This window comes from Cavia porcellus, unplaced genomic scaffold (genome assembly GCF_034190915.1).
Source record: "Cavia porcellus strain 051 isolate PalLab524CR breed Dunkin Hartley unplaced genomic scaffold, mCavPor4.1 scaffold_42, whole genome shotgun sequence".
NCBI lineage: Eukaryota > Metazoa > Chordata > Mammalia > Rodentia > Caviidae > Cavia > Cavia porcellus.
The window spans coordinates 7,693,312-7,709,820 of record NW_026947525.1 but is presented as its reverse complement, the minus strand read 5'-3'; the positions used below and the strand labels follow the sequence as shown (position 1 = coordinate 7,709,820).

At 39.6% G+C, this 16,509-nt stretch overlaps 1 protein-coding gene and 1 long non-coding RNA gene across 40 annotated transcripts in view; one reads left to right on the top strand and one right to left on the bottom strand.

Moving 5' to 3' along the window:
* Positions 1-967: 967 nt before the first annotated feature.
* LOC134474913 (uncharacterized) lies at positions 968-12,651 on the bottom strand. The gene is made up of 2 exons (XR_010045838.1): positions 12,523-12,651; positions 968-1,650 (listed from the first exon to the last, which is right to left on the bottom strand). It is a non-coding gene; the product is annotated as an uncharacterized LOC134474913 (long non-coding RNA).
* Positions 12,652-12,697: 46 nt separating this feature from the next.
* The window catches only part of LOC101788067 (alcohol dehydrogenase 1-like), a 202,296-nt gene continuing 198,484 nt past the window's right edge, over positions 12,698-16,509 (top strand). For 29 of the 39 annotated variants that reach the window (XM_063243983.1, XM_063243976.1, XM_063243972.1 and 26 more), the window contains exon 1: positions 12,698-12,903. The gene's annotated coding sequence lies outside the window, so the exon portion shown is untranslated. The remainder of the gene's footprint in view (positions 12,904-16,509) is intronic. The other 10 variants (XR_010045834.1, XR_010045833.1, XR_010045832.1 and 7 more) reach the window with 2 other exon arrangements.

The window sequence follows — 16,509 nt, the reverse complement described above, 5'->3', positions numbered from 1 at the left end:
ATCAAGCCACAGGAAAATCAACTTCTTGAAAGGTGGAACCAACTCCTTTTCCAGGTCTGGGTCCACTATACAGCCAGACAGCATGCTCTGGTACCCAGATAGGCTGTTCAATGTCCTCTGGAAAGACACAAGCATACCCTTAACCTCAAATTAGCACATAGCTGGCTCCTACCATTGTCCAAAATGAAGATCTTTCCAAAGGGTACTTCCTAGCTTCTTTTCCTTTACCTAGTTCCATTCCTAGTAAGATTTAAAAAGTTAACTGTATATACTGCCAAGAATGTCTATTATGAGGTGTGAAATTTTATAGGGAAGGATTCCTCTGATTTTTTTGTAGTTGAGCTTTTAGCATGTAGTGAGCACATCCAACAATTCCTTGACCTTGAGCATTATAAGGAATTCCTATGGTAAGGGAAATATGAAATATTTTACAAAATGTTTTGGAGGCAGCACTTCTATAAGTTGGGCCATTGTCAGTCTTAAGTGCCTGCAGCAGTCAAGGGCACTAACAGCATCAAGGCGATGACTATTTTATGTTTAGCTGCTTCACCAGTGTGGGCAGAAGCAAAAATAAATCCTGAGGAAGTATCTACTGAAATGTGGACCCAGTGTAAATAGCCAAACTCAGGAATGTGAATTACATTCACTTGCCGGAGATGATTAAGATGTAAGCATTGGAGATTAACCCCCATAGGTAGTGTTAAACAATTTGTTAAGACTATTCCTAGGTTAAAAGGAAATGTCTGTGCGAGGTAGAAGCATCCTGATGGAAGGTAGCATGGGAGGCAGAAGCCTGTTGAATGGTGTCTGAGGGAGCAACAGTGACAGTAGCCAGCAATCTCTATTGTTGCATTTCCCTGGCAATTGGTAATGAGAACATAAATGACCAATGAAACAAGGGGCATGGCATGACTGAATTGCAAATTGGAAAATGTGACATAAAAGAAAAAGATCATTTTGGCCAGTGTGTGTTGTGACAATTTTATTTTACTTTTTATTTTATGTCAAAGATAATAAAACCCAACAAACAAAATGGAATAAATCCAGTCAAAACCAAGCAGTGAAATTGGTACAGAACTTCAAACCAGGACAATAGGAAAACAACAGTTGCTACAATAGTACATCTTGTTATTTTCACAATAGTTGTCCATTCCATCAGATATAGCAAAATCAATCCCAAACAAAACAGAATAAAAACAATCAAAACAGAATATTGAATAAAGCAAAACAATCAGAACAAAACAGTGAGAACAATATTGGACTTCAAAAACAAGATACAAAGAAATCTCCCATATTTTCTACACTGCACACTGCTACCCTCCCTATAGATGCTCAGACCACTGGCCCCAGGATTGCAAAGTCAACCAAACAATACAAGCACTCAGCTACTCCTTGTACTTCAGTTGCCACCAATTCCATTTGTCCTCCAAACCAGATTGTTGCTTACCAGGGTGGGGGATGGGAGTGTGAGTCTCAGCCCGTGTGCCAGTAGGCTCAGCAGAGGTGTTGACTTTTCTCCTTCTGGGCCCCACATGGCTTGCACAGCTCACTAAAAAGGCTGGTTAGTTGGCTTGTGGGTTGGCTCCTCTCAGTTCCAGCCTGTAGTGGCAATTTTGACATGGCTCATCACACCACAAACATAACATCCATCTGAAAAGAGGTTAATTGGAATGGATATAAAATCTTGCAAGGCCCATTAAAAAGCCTATAATCCGGCTTTTGGGGAAGAACAAATTAAAACCATGTATCCTTTATTTGGGTACCCAGGGCTCCTGCCTGCTGCTTCCAACTCTGTAGCTCCCACCCTGCTGCCTCAGGACTACAGGTGATCTCCCATGGTAGCAACAGTTGTAATGGCTTATCGTCCTGAGGGGAAGACTGCTGCCCCTAAGCCTCACAGTTTGGCACCGATGTTTTGGTGTTGATGGACAGGAGGGAATCAGTGCCTGCCACACTGTCAGGATGGGCTCCAGCCCAGGCTGGGTTTGCTCATGCCCCACTTCCTAGAGGACACTACAGTCATTGCCTCTGCAGTCATGGCTGCCTTTTTTTTTTTTTTAATATGGTGTGGGATCAAACTCACAACCCCACTTTTGCAAGGCAGGCACTTATGCCACTGAGCTAAATGCTCAGCTATGGCTGCCTTTAAAAAAAACAAAACAAAACAAAACTTTTTTCTCCTACAATTTGGGCTGGTATGGCTCCTGGGGTCTAAACTGAGTGGGGCACACAAAGGGCCTGAGACCCTGAATAAGTCTGCCTAGGGCCAGTGCACAGGGCCCTCTCTCTGCTTGGCCCATGCCCCTTAATGGTATTGTGCTGCACTGAGCTGGCTGTGTAAGTACCCTGATCTGTATACAAATCAACAACATTTCCTTCCACAATAAATAATCTCCCAAACTCAAATATGCTTTAGCTATTTTTTTCCAATCATTTGGGTTATAACATGTAGTCATAGGAGCTCTATTAAACCGAAAGTAAAAGGGCTCATGGGGCCATAGATAATGGCAGCTTATTTTAACTCTTTTTAATGTCTTAAAGTGCACAGCTTCATGAAGATGTATTATTTGGGGCCTTGGAGTTCAGTAACAGAGTAGATATGCTGAAATCCCTCCATGCGCGCCTTTTCACATTGGGCTGCTCTAGCAGCATTTGCAAGGGAGGAAGATGAAAATTTCAACCTGTGATGCAGCAAAATTTCTCTGAACTGAAAAGGGAGAATTATATGCTTGTGGTTCAGTTAAGGTTATCAATTTTACCTTGGGTGGCTATAAAACCAAAGCCTAAGTGAAACACTCTAATGGGGAAAGGCCTTTCTTGTCCCCCACAGCTCCTTCCCTATATGATTGAGCAAAGCAAGAGGGCCTAAGCTGGTGGGGATAAGGCTGTTGCCCCACAATCTTTTTCTGCTCAGGATTTAGTTTTAAAATAGTGCTCTGAGCCAAAATCCTCGATGGTCATCTCCATGAGTGTATGACCATGAAGACACTCCCTAATCCAAGTCCACAGAAAAAAGTGAATACAGAAATAACAGTACAACAAGCCTCTCTATTTACAAATTGTTATAACTCAGGCCCCGGTATAAAATCCAAGAAAGCAAGAGACCGACAATTTAGGTAGCAAAGGCTTTATTTCCAGGCTTGGCGACGAGTCTCCAGGAGCTAATTTGGAGACTGTGTGCTAGAGACTGAAGGGAGGACTTTAAAAAGAAGCTGGAGGAAAAGGGGCGGGGGGAGAAACAAAGAAACCTGCAGAGCCATAAACTTGTTGACCCGAATCTGGAAACTGTATTGTTGTCCACTTAGCTCTGACAATCTCGGGAGTTCCTGGTGTTTCTCATATTACTCCCATCCTACAGACTGACATTAGCTCAGAGTGGCACATCTGCAGCAATATTTGGAGAAGAAAGTGGAGAGTTAATTATCCCAGGATGGCTCATTTTCACTAGTGGGTGCGAAGGTTTCAAGAGTTACCAGAAGCTGAAACTTAAGTTTTACAAAGATCTGATATCTAATTCATTTGATGCATACAGAACAAAAGGAAAGCACCGATTGGGGTTTGGGCCATAGTATTTCCCGGTAATTTCTATGAAGCTACACAATTCTTAAAATTGGGGCAGGCTCATTTTATGACAGATCATTACCAGGTTGGGAAGAGGTCACCAGAAACCCAAATTCTTTATGGCCTAGCCTAGATAGATAGGTAAGGGGAGAAGGTGCCTTTCTGGGAAAGGAATCAAGGTCAGGTAAAGGGTTAAACTCATACGCAAATCTCTCTGCACACAAGCAAGTTACTTCAAACAAGTGTAAATTAGTGGGCCATCCCAGTTTTCTTTAGCTCTTTAGTGGAGAATAGAGGTGCCAAACAGTGATAAACAACCCTTGTTAGCTTGTTTTAGCACAATTTCTGTAGTTTGTAGAGGGCAACAATGGTTAACATATCAATTAGGTGAGATTCTTGCAATTCTTTACAGAGGAGAGTATTGCTAAACATATCAATTAGGTCACTTAACATATCAGTTAGGGAAAATGGATAAAAAAACACATTTAGTAAGCCACATTGTAGGTTTGCTATAATACACATGTAAGGAAGCTATTTTCTTAGAGTACAACACAAATCATCCCGTGTTTTAAACCTGATGAAATCAGTATCAATATACCTCTTTCCTCTATGCTCTCTTGAGCCTGTTTTTGTTCATACACACTCTTTCAGAGGTGTTCCATTACCCGCTATTTCTTCATACTCCAAGTCCGTGTTCAGACACCAATATGCCACATTCAGTGCAGCTCTCAAAATTCTTGGAGTGAAGGGTGATAGAGGATTAAGAAATAAAGACATGAATCAGGAAACAGAAAGCTGAGATCAGGTGGAGTCCTCTCTCTGGATGAGTGAAAGGAACTGCTCAATGACTGTAGCACATTTATTTATACATTCAGCAGGTTGATGTCAGGGGCATCCCTCCACGTAGCAACCTGTCTGGATTGCTTCCAGTTCTCTGTGTTCTTGGAGCTGGAACAGTTTTTGGTATTGCTGACCTTAGGTGTTCCACATATGTGAATGATCTCCAGGTTTAGCTGTTCTCCACAATAACCTTATAACAACATGGTCACTTCTTCATAGGAAATTTGCGTTATAAGAGATATGCTAAAGTACTTTGGGTTCATCCAAGATTCAGAGAGTTCATTAAGTACCAGGAGGTTTCCCAATATTGTCTTAGGATCTAGGAGTATTTGAAAAGTTAATTTGAAAAAATTTCTCTTATTGTATGGTCTTGCAATAATATGCTACTTCTTGAGTTTTCTTTTTAAAAGTTGTTTTCCTTTCAACTGACATATAATATTTATAGAGTACAATGTGATATTTCAATCTATACATTGTAAGCAATGCAATAAAAACAATTAACTTAGGGCTGGGGATTATCTCAGCACTTTAAGCACCTGCCTGGCAAGTGCAATTGGATGAGTACTTACTTTGTGTGAGTATGTATGTATTTCAATATATTCTTTTAGATATTTGAAAACACACATTATTATTTACTACAGTCAGTATTTGGTGCAATAGATAAAAGCTGAGACTTTGTATCTTTTGATTAGCATCTTCCCTTCCTCCATCTTTCCCTTGCAAACCCCATCCCTTAGTAATCATCTTTCTACTCTGTTCTAATGAGAATTAAGTATTTCAAATTCCATGTATAAATGAAATCATACAGCATTGTCTTTCTGTGCCTGGCTTATTTCACTTATATGATGTATTCTTTAGCCAACAATCTGTAATCCCATCATTCCATTGAATAAATTTTCCTATCTATATAGGTAGTTAAGAACACTCTATTGTGTTTCACTAGTTTGTCTGTTCATGCACCAATCCAATTTTATATTAATTATGAAAACCATGTATGTTTAGATATGAGCTGGGACAAGTCAGTTGTTGTTACTGAAAATAAACAATTCTTGATCATTTATTATTTTATATAAATTTTAGAATCAACCCACAAATTCCTTGAACTATCTTACTAGACTGTAGTTCATCTATAGGTTTTCTGAAAAGATAATCTAACAAAATACTGAGTATTTCTTCACCTTGCACTAACCTGAAATTGAAATGGATCAAATATCTAAATATTAAAACAGAAACACTGTATCAGCTGGATAATAGAATAGATGGAACCCATGAAGACACTGGTGTAGGCAAACACTTTGTGAATAAAACCGTGATCACACAGAAAATTTTAGAAAGAAGCAACAGCTGGGATCTCATCTCATTATAAAGCTTTGCACAGCAAAAGAAACCACCAATAGAGTGAAAAGACAACCCACAGAGTGAGAAAAATTTTTCCAGTTGTGCCTCAGACAAAGGACTAATATCTAGAATATAAAAAGAAATAACAAAACCAGATTTCTCCAAATCTAAAGACCCAATAAAAAATGGGCATCTGCAATGAATGGACATGTCTCAGTTGAATATCAAACAATATTCAACATAACTCTTTATTCGAGAGATGCAAATTAAAACAATGCTGATTCCATTTCACTCCAGAAAGAATGGTTGTTATCAAGATATCAACCAACACCAAATGCTGTTGGGGCAGTGGAGAGAAACTCTTGTCCTCTGTTGGTGAGAGTATTAACCACTGTGGAAATCAGTGTGGATATTTCTCAAAATTCCTAGAATCAGAGGTTTCATTTGACCCAGCTATTTCTCTTCTTGGTATCTTCCCAAAAGAATTAAAAACATCATACTGCAGTAATAAATGCACACCCATGTTTATAGCAGCAAGTCTGTAACAACTAAGTCTTGAAAACAGCCCCAATGCCCATCAATAGATGAATGGATACAGAAGATGTCTATTTTTAAAAATACAATGGAGTACTACTCTGCCATAAACAAAGATAAACTTGAGACATTTCTGGATAAATGGATGCACTTGACACCATACTATTTAGTGAAATAAATTAGACACACATTTAAATATTGAATTGTTATATATTTTGATCCTTAAAGAGTAAATAAGGACCAAAATGTATAACAAATACTGGGAAAGAGGAAGTAAAATGTTTAGCTGGGAAGGTGAATGGGGGGGTGAATTGAAGAGAAAAATGGAAACAAAGCTTTTGTAAATAAGGAGAGGAAGAGGGACTGAAGGGAGAGGAGGGGGTGGGGGGAAAAGAATCAAGATATATTGGTCCAGGGGATATAGCTTATCTCTCTACTTTCATTAATAGATGTATGATTTTTCAGCAAAACTTTACCATACACTTTTAAAATACTTAATAGCTCATTTTTTGTGAAACTTATATGAAATGTTGTGAATATGCACTTCTTTTCTCTTTATTTTGTCCTAAAATCTCGTTTTCAGGATTTTTTATTTCTTTTCATCTAACTCCTAGTTTAGGATGTTTAGTATACGATTGAATCAAAAAGGTGGTAACAACCATCTTTCCTTTATAACTGTTAATGAAATCCTTCTCATACATTACTCATAAGTCATAGCTTTGTGGAGGGCCATTTATATAGTAATAGTCTTCTGTTGCTGAAATTGCTTTTTACAAATTGTATAAAGTGTTAAAATTTAACCAATGATTTTTTCAGTTTTTATTGCCAGATGTATATTTATTCCCTGCTATAATGCAGAAAGTATTTAGTTCATAGCTTTTGCAATATTCAATCATTTTAGCAATTTAGATGTAATTTGCATTTTGTCACTTGCCATTTTGAAGTATTTTGTTATTTTGCCAGATAGGTTCATGAGTAAATTTGGCCTGAAATTTTCTTTCCTAATGGCTCTTGCTTGTTTTTGTTATCAAAGTTATTGCTCTTACGTTATGTGTTGGCCATTGCAGTCCCTTCTTCTTTTCCCTAGAAGTGTTTGTATACCCTCATGATTACATTTTTCTTGGATTTTTAGTTGTTTATTTGTGAAAATATTTACCTTATGCTTTCTTAGTTTTGCTTTTGCATTTTTTGAGAAGGGAAAAGAAACTTTTAAAATACACACATTGTTTAAAATCATGAATATTTCAGTATTTCCATTTCCCATGAATTTGTTTTTCTGCAAAACTGCTTATCTCTTCAAAGCTTTTAATTCATCAGCATTATTATCATTTAAAAAACTGCACTATGTCTCAGCACATCCACTTTCTCACTTTTATTAATATCTTTTATGATTCTGTTCTGTTGCTTTATATGCAAATTTTTTACCAGCTAAGTGTATGACTACCCAAACTAATTATTACTTGCTATTTGCTTTGCATAATTTTTCTTACTTTTGTGTTCAGGATGCATATTTCCTTGTGACTTAAGGAACACTTTTAGAATTACATTATTAAGTCCAATCTAGAATATTTTATTTTATATTTAATAACTTACATTTAATATTTAAATTTTATCTTGATAACCCACTAGATTGTAACTTAGAAACATGTTCTGCTCTTCTAATGGTTACCATTATAATTTTATATTCAGTATGTTTTATTTTGAATGATACACATTCACCATTTTCCACCAAATCTTGTGCTTATTGTTGGTCCTACTTTCAATCTTTGTTTGCTTAACTACATTATTTTAATTATGTTCTCCTTTAAAACCTGGGAGTTTCCTAACTTCAGAATAATATTTCACTTGAATAAACAATAACAATCAAATTTATTTAAAGTCAGAAAATTGAGGCTTTAATTTAACCATTTTCCTGTTGATTTCAAAAGATCTGCTACTAATTTACCTATTATTTGCTATAGGTTTTCTTTCCATATAAAGCATGACTGCCACTAATACAGTCTCTTTGCTTTGACATTCTGATTTGTAAAGGTGTTACCTGACTTTTATATACTCTGCTTTGAGTGTATGAAGCCTCACCCGAGGATTCATTTTTTAATTATTGAAGCAGGACTGGACTAGTTTTGACAAAAGAATGTACAGACTACAAAACCAGAATTAATGACTGCTGGCCTTTCACAGAAAAAAATTTGTCACCATCTAAACTATATTTTACTTTTATATTGTTACTTTTACATATATGCCATATTTAGACAACTATGAGTTCCTTCTCCACTGATTCTTGAGCATTACATGTTTATCCTTCTTGGAGTTAAAAGATAGCTTTAACAGGTTTTGTTTGGCTTTACTTTTATTTTTGGCAATGCTAGAGATCCAACTCAGGAATTGTAGATTACTGAAGCAGTATACATCACCAGCACTATAGTTTTTCATGCTAAACAGGGGAAACCTTCTTCAAATGGCTAGAAAGCACAGACTTTGGAGCTCTCCCCACCACCTAGGCTTTTAAGTGCCTCAACAGAGCAGCTGAACTCATCCTCCATGGGGGACGTTAGGATGGATGGGAGATTGAAATTCATATGTAGTCTTCGGGGCTTCCCAATTGATTATGAAACTTCCTCCTTCTCCCTTTTCAGGGCTGGGTGTGGTACTTGAGTTTATGGCCAGATAGCTCAGCTATCTAGGACTCTCTGAGATGCCATCTGTTGAATCTCTCAACTTCCTCTGCTTTGTGCAGGCAAAGATTTCTGTCATATCATCCAGAGTTGCCTATCTCACTATCTATCTGCTATGCCCCAATTTCAGACCAAGGTTTGAAGGTCCTTCCGTTCTGATCAAGAACTCTTCTGTGGCAGATAGCTTGGGTGCTGTGTGGCTTTTTAACATTTTCTGTATATAACACTATCATGTATTAGGCATGGTGAATACTGTATATCATAAATGTACATGCTACACAGTCTGGAAAGTATAAACAGTTTAGTTTCATGAAAAATACATGGCTTAGTGACATAAGAGAGCAAGACAGTATAGGTTAACAAATGGATAGGTAGGAGATTTAGCTCAGTGGCGTAAGTACCTGCCTTGCAAGCATGCAGTCATGAGTTTGAACCCTGGTACCAAAAATAAAACCAAAAAAACCCCACAAAAACTCAACTTCAAAAAATGAGTAGGTAGCCATTGAATTAAAATACATGTATGAAGCTTCCAGGAGTCAGGAACGATGTCCTAGAACAAAAGATGAAATAAACATGGTATCACCTTTAAGGTGTTCACAATCCATCTTGCAATTTCCCTTCTTCTGTGGCTTACATATCACCTTACAAAACCTGGTGGGGTTGGTCTTTATTTGCATTATTAGTACTATTGCTGTTTTTGAGACAAAGTCTTGCCACATAGTCCAGGCTGGCCTTGAACTTGCAGCAATCCTCCTGCCTCAGCCTGCCAAGTGCTGGCATTACAGATGTGCACCACCCTTCCAACTTTATTTTCATTTTTATAGAAATGAAAACAGAAGGTTTTTAATTCCCAAATCTTTAAGGCTAGAGTTTTCCTTTCCAACTATATCAGTAGTCCTCAAAAAATTTCCCCTCTTACTCTTGCATAGGACAAACTTCAAATGTTGGAAGAAGCTTAAAATCTACTATTATCTTGAGAATTCATGTTTACTTCTTAATGAGTCAAACTGAATGTGAGAAAACGAGTTCTATCCATTTGAAGTCTGTGAGGGCTCTTAGCACAGGGACTCCTCATCAGAGGGGACAGACACATCACTGCACTCTGGCCTTTACTTAGGCACTCTGGGCTTGGTTTAAATTTTCAACTATAAATTTGGGTAACTTCATTGTCCCCAACCCACCCTCAAGCTTCTTCGTGGCTTTTCACCCCTATCAGGTGGGAGACTGAACACAGGGCTTCATACATGCTAGGAAAGCACTCCTCCAATTAGCTATACATCCCAGACCTTTTTATTTTGAGACAGAGTCTGGCTATTCTGTTCAGGCTGGCCTAGAATTTGGAATCCTCTTGGCCTCAGCCTTGCAGAGCATTGATACTGTACTAAAGCACTCACTCTACTCACAACTGCTGAGTAGTGGGGGTTGACCCTTTCCTTCCTGAAAGGAAGTTTTATTCTGGTGGTACCACTTGGGAGCCCTGTTATTATAGATGGGACCCAAGAAGGCCCAACAGGGTGCCTGGCAGCACCAATGCTAGAAGGGCATCTCAGGTTGCAGCTCAACTGAGCCCTCTTCTGGCTACTGGGGCAAGGTGGCTGTTTACTAAACAAGGGCAACAAAAGGTGCACTTGGGAAGCCAGCCTGTGTGACACCCAGTTGTAAACTTTTTAAAAGACATCTTGGTTCTCAATGTCTTTTCCTTAAGGACTTTAGCAGATCTCAGTCACTCCTTCAGTGAGTTGTCAGCAGTCTAAGGGTGTTACTTGCCCTTGTTGGACAACGTGAAGCCACTGTTCTCTCCTGGCAGGACAAAGTATTAGAGCCAGGGGGAATTTGTGACTTTTCCACCTCTTTACTTCCTTGTGTTCTCCACGGACACAGAGTTGACAAACACATTCATGACTTTCTATGTAATCCTAGTTATACCACAGGCTGTGGAATTAAACTTGCAGGATTCTGATATTCCATCTCACATTTAGTAACACTGTAACCATTCAGCCACTCTAAATCTCATCTGTAAAACAGGAAGTGTAATATTATCTAAGTTATATAATTTTATGAAAATATAACTGATAATATATGGAAAGTGCTAGCCTAGAGTTCTGAAAGTGTTCCACAAGTACTAGCTATTTTTATTCTTCTTCCAAGCTAATGTCTACTGTACAGCAGGTCTATTGATTAGGTCCAGAAAAAATAGTCTTTTCATAGGACACCAAGGCATATATATATATTTTGAATTTTAGTACCAGCTGTAGTTTTATAAAGTGGCCAAGCTAATCATGACCTTGGGCTATAAAAAAGGAACTTATGATATCCATGCAATGAGGATCTGAAGTGCATGGAATGTAAAAGGCTTGGACCCTCATAAGTTTGCACACTATCATTCTCCCTTACCTTCCACCTGCTAAAGTGCAAGCACACAGAGAGAGCCTGTGAACCAGGGCCCAAGCACAGGTCAATGGCAGGGAATTGTATGGAACACGAAAGTCCAGGCAGACTCACTGCTCATGAGGAATCTGAAAGGTGGCAGAATTTCACAGCTCAAAGCCCATGCACAGCCAGAAAGTGACCAGAAATGCAGACAGGTATAAGCCTGACCAAGGCTGTCAAGAAACCTAAAGCCAGTAAGAGTGGTTGGGCAGCTGTTCACAGAGGGCAAGAAGCCTTGGTTGCCATCTTCTATGCCTGCAGACCAGCCTCACCTAGAAAGGCCAATTCTGCTCCTAAAGGGAACAGAGTCGTTTGTCGCGGGTGGTCATACTCTCAAGAGGCTTATGAGTGTGTGTGTGTGTGTGTGTGTGTGTGTGACCATCAGTGTCCTGGTTCTAACTGGCACCTTGCTGGCTGTCTTCAGCTTTCTTGTTGCATTTCACGTTTCTTTCAGCGGTGGGCTAGCATGTGGCAAGAGGAACTGTATGTAGAGCCTGGGCTGGTGGGAACAGTGCATACAAGAGGGAAGCTACTGGAGGGGCTTGGTGGGGATAAAGAAGAGAGTGAATACCTGGAGCCCGGCAGATGAAGTTGCACATGGGTGAGGGTGAATATAGTGGATGCACTCATGCAGAGGGTGAATGGAGAGGATATGAGTAGGGGGGATGGAGGAAGATGACCTCGCATGGAACACGGTGGAGAGATGCATGTGTGGCGCCAGAGAGACGATGCGCTGGTGTGCAAGGTGGCTGAAGGTGCATGGGTGGGGGACGAGAAAGATAAACTCGCGTGAAGGTAGGTGGAGAGACGCGTGGGTCGGGGCACGGAGGATGCGCGCCCATGGAGGGCAGCTGAAAGGTGCACCGGGTCGGACAGGCGCGCGCCTGGAGGGCGGGGAACAGGACGCAGAGGGCCTAGAGTGGATGCGCTAGTGCGCAGGAAGCCCTATGGAGACCGCGCTGATTGGCGCCCGCTCTCACAGGCGATGACGAGGGCTGGGATTGGACAGCCTCGGTGGGGCAAATCCGGAGGGTTCTAAGCGCCCGGCTGAGGGGATCCGACCCAGGTTCCACTGCCGAGCCTCTACGGCCAGCTGTGTCGTGGTCGGCTCCTGGTGCTCCAGCCGGGCGGTCCCGGTCCTCACCTGCCCGCCTGCCCGCCAGGCACATGCGGAAACAACCCGCCCCGGGGGGAAGGGCGACCCCGCTTCCTCTCGCTTCGCCGCCGTGGAGACCCCAGAGCCGCTCCACGCCGCAAGCCGTTACCCGGCGTCTCCGCCCCTCACGCAGCCCCGCCGCCGCCGTCCGCCCGCGGGCGCGTCCCGCCGTCCCGGGCCGCACTGCGGCTGCGCACAGGTCGCGCCCGGCAGCGATGGCTGAAGAGCCGACCGCGGCAGTCTGACGCCGCCCGCAGCCTGCCCCCGGCCCGGCGGGGCCCGGCCCGTCTCCACCCGGGCCGCGCTAGTGCCCGCGCTGCCAGGGCCAGAGGCCAGCGCGCTGCAGGGCAAGACCCAGAACTCCACCCGGTGAGTCCCGGAGGCGGCGGGGCGGGGGCGGGGGCGGGGCCCGGACGCCGGCAACCGACTGGGCGTTGAGCCGTGTGTGTGGTGGGGGGGCGTGTGTTCCAGGATCTGCAGGGGACTTGGGAGGGGGGGGTCCTTGGCTCGGGGAGGGCCAGGTGCGTCCGCCTGGTTCCAGCCGCAGACGCTGCCACCCCCTCTTCAATTAGGGTGCAGACAAACAAGGTATTGTTTTTCATTTAGTGTAAGACGAATGTGGGTCAAAATTAAGCCTGTTGCATGATGCCACCGCGAATTTGGAACTGGGAATATGTGGTTGGTTTCTCCTTGATATGGTCGCAAGGGAAGAAGAGGGGTGGATTTTCTCCAAATGTACAATGTGACAAAATTGTACATATATATATGCGGCACAAAACCCAGTGTGTCTATTTCTTTCAGTTGTAATTAGCTACCAGTAGTAAATTTTCCTACCAGAGAGCTTTTTGCACGGATTATGAAGAAAGTACTTCTTTAATTTACAATATATTTAAGGTGCTACTTTACTGTGGAAAGTTATATTTTAATTAAAAATAAGGAATCACGTGTCTCGTCTCGTGTAATTTTTAAAAAGAAACAATAGATGAAACACCCTGTTATTCCTGTATTGTAGGAGAATTTCCAGCACTTCAGCATTAAATTGAACTCTTAAAGACTGGTGGCAGTCTTATAATTAAATATGCTGACACCATCATCTGTTAGAGCCAGTGTAGTTATTCTTCATACATGAACTTACATTGCTTTGTAGGATTCTTCATTACCTGACATTTTTAAAAAGTGTAGCTCTGTTTTTAAAATAGCAATATTTGGAATTTGGTCTGAGATTCCTTTTAATACAAGCTTAAAAATAAAATTTAATTGTGAAATTAAAAATAACCTTGTCTTGTAAAATCTTGCAGGCCCATCATTGGACATAACTACTTAAATACTGAAACTACGTTTATATTACAATTAAAAAAGAAACGTATCATAAACCAGATGTTATTGCATGTGCAGTATTTACACATTTAAAAATAGTGACAGTTTTAAAATGTAGTATTAAAACTGTTATATAGTAATTTCCATTGTTTTTCTGGCATGCAACCACTTTATATGAAGTGAGTGAGTGTAGGTTTTACTATTTTCATACTACACATACCTGACAGTTAAATATCTTGCTTTCAGTTTTAATTTTAAAATGAGAATATTTTGGCTTTGACAATAATCATGTGGGAATTTGACTAGGTTAGATATATTCAAATGGTGTGTGAGAGAGAAAAAAGAAAATAGGCTTTATTATTCATTGGATACCCTGAACCCTTTTTAAAGCTAAAATTTAAGTAAAGAGATGATTCCTTTTCTATTTACCATCTAGGTTTCTGCAAAAACAAGATTTTTTTTTTTACCCCATATAGTGTAATAGTTTAGTGTCCCTGAAATCATAATTAAATTGAATGAAACACTTTGGTTTTTATATTGAGACAACATTCAGTTAAAGTACTAAACCTTTTAAGAAAGGCAAATTTTAGAATTTGTATTGATAACTTGTATTTTAATTTATATGAGAACAATAAGGGATTGTTGAACTTGGAACCCAGGCTGGCCTAGTGCTTGTGGGTGGTGTTTCTCCTACCTCAGCCTCCTGAGTGCTGGAATTATAGACTTGTGCCTCCACACCCAGTTTTCTTAAAATAGTCCTATAAAATGAATATTCTTTCTACCCATCTTAAAGAACGATGAACTGGGAACAGGGAAGCTACAAAATTGCTGTATTTGTTATCAGAGCCTAGAAGCAGAGTTCCTTGTCTTTATTTAACCATGAGAGACAGTGGTGGTGAACTTAAGGCACATGTGCCAAAGCAGGCTGCTTGTATCATTGACAACTCTAAAAGGTTTGCTATCACCTTAGGGTAAAGCATACATCCTTTCAAGTCTGGTATGTTTCATATTTAGGATTATCTAAGGATTTTGCATGTGGCACATTTTGATGTTTTCTAAATTTGAATTCAGACCAAGTTGAATAATTCTGTTTTACTGTCTCATTAATTGTGATGGCAGCAACCTAGTGCTTCACCAACAAATAACCCGACTTAATAGTAGTTACCATAGTGTCTGTATTTTTCCTTGAAATATTTGAATATAATTTCATATACTATAGCTTCAAATATTTCCATGCTAAAACAGTCATGCTTTGACCTGTATTGTTATGTTGTTATGTCCTCTTCTATCTCCCTTATTCATTAAAACAATTATTTAGTTATTTTTTATGTTTTTTTTAATTAAGGGGAAAAATTAAATATTAGGAGGATATATTATAGTAACTTTTTTTGATTTCCTATTAACTTGTTTTGAAGTCCTGTAATACTCCCACTATCTTGTTTTGACTGATTAGACTCTATTCCATTCTGTATGATAGTATCAAGTTTGAGGGTATAGGCAACTACTTTGAAGGCAATAAGATTCACTAAGATGCCCATTCTGGTTTGATTATTATCTCCTTTGGAATTCCTGTAATGTTTACAATGTTTAAGTTTTATTGGTCTTGTTCTCTACTGTTTTGTTCAACTTTATAATACCTAATGAGATAGATAATTCTTTTTAAGGAAACAAGAGGCATTATGGTAACCATTGTTGATAACCTTGTACTCTGTTTTACATCATGTGCTATGTCTATCCTTGGTTTTGACTGACAGCTTTGTTTTGCCATATTTGACTTTATCATCTTCCAAAAAAAAAGTAATAAGAACTAAGGAGTAATAAAACCCAGAATGTGTTAATTTTGTTGTAAAAAAGAGAAGGGAAAAAAAGTGCTCTAAAGGATACAACAGCAAGTGTGTTTAGGGGTGTTAAATAGCTGACCATATTAATGTTTTTGGTTGGATCATTGAACACAACTGCAGTCTTTCTGTTTGAATGTTCACTTTGTATGCTTTGATACTGTGACTTGAGCAACTATATGATAATAATGAGTAATCTATTAACTGGTGATATCTTACTGGTTTTTTTTTTTTTTTTTTTTTTTTTTTTTTTTTGTAGTTCTGTATTACTTGTACCTTTATACCGGTTTGTTTTGTTTTGTTTTTTCTCTTTTTCCTTTTAAATAAAATTTTAAAAACATTGTGATGGCAGTAAACATGACATTAGGTGATTCATATCATTTCTACCTTAGAACAGTGAGCAGAGTATGGTGATTATAAGATTTACATAAGAATACTGTATTGATTCTGATTTTTTGTCTTCTGTCATAAGATTTAGTAGTTCAGTTTTGTCCTGGGATCATGCAGTTTGCTAACTTTGAGAAGCAGTTATTTCACCTACTGCAGTGTGAAAATAGTTACTTTTAGGCAGATAACTTTGACTTTAACCATAAACCCATGATCTTCCCCTTGTTGGTGCTTTTTGCTTCTCTGGATCATACTCAGTTGTGATAGTTGTGTTCCTGCAAGTGTTTCTGGTTTCAGAAAGAAGGCAATTCCTTGCTTTCCTGTATTTTGAAACATAAGATTATCTTACTAAAGTTCAATGCTATTTTTGCAGGACTATTTTGAACCCAAGGCCTTCCCACAGAGCTACATGCCCAGCCCTATCTATACACAA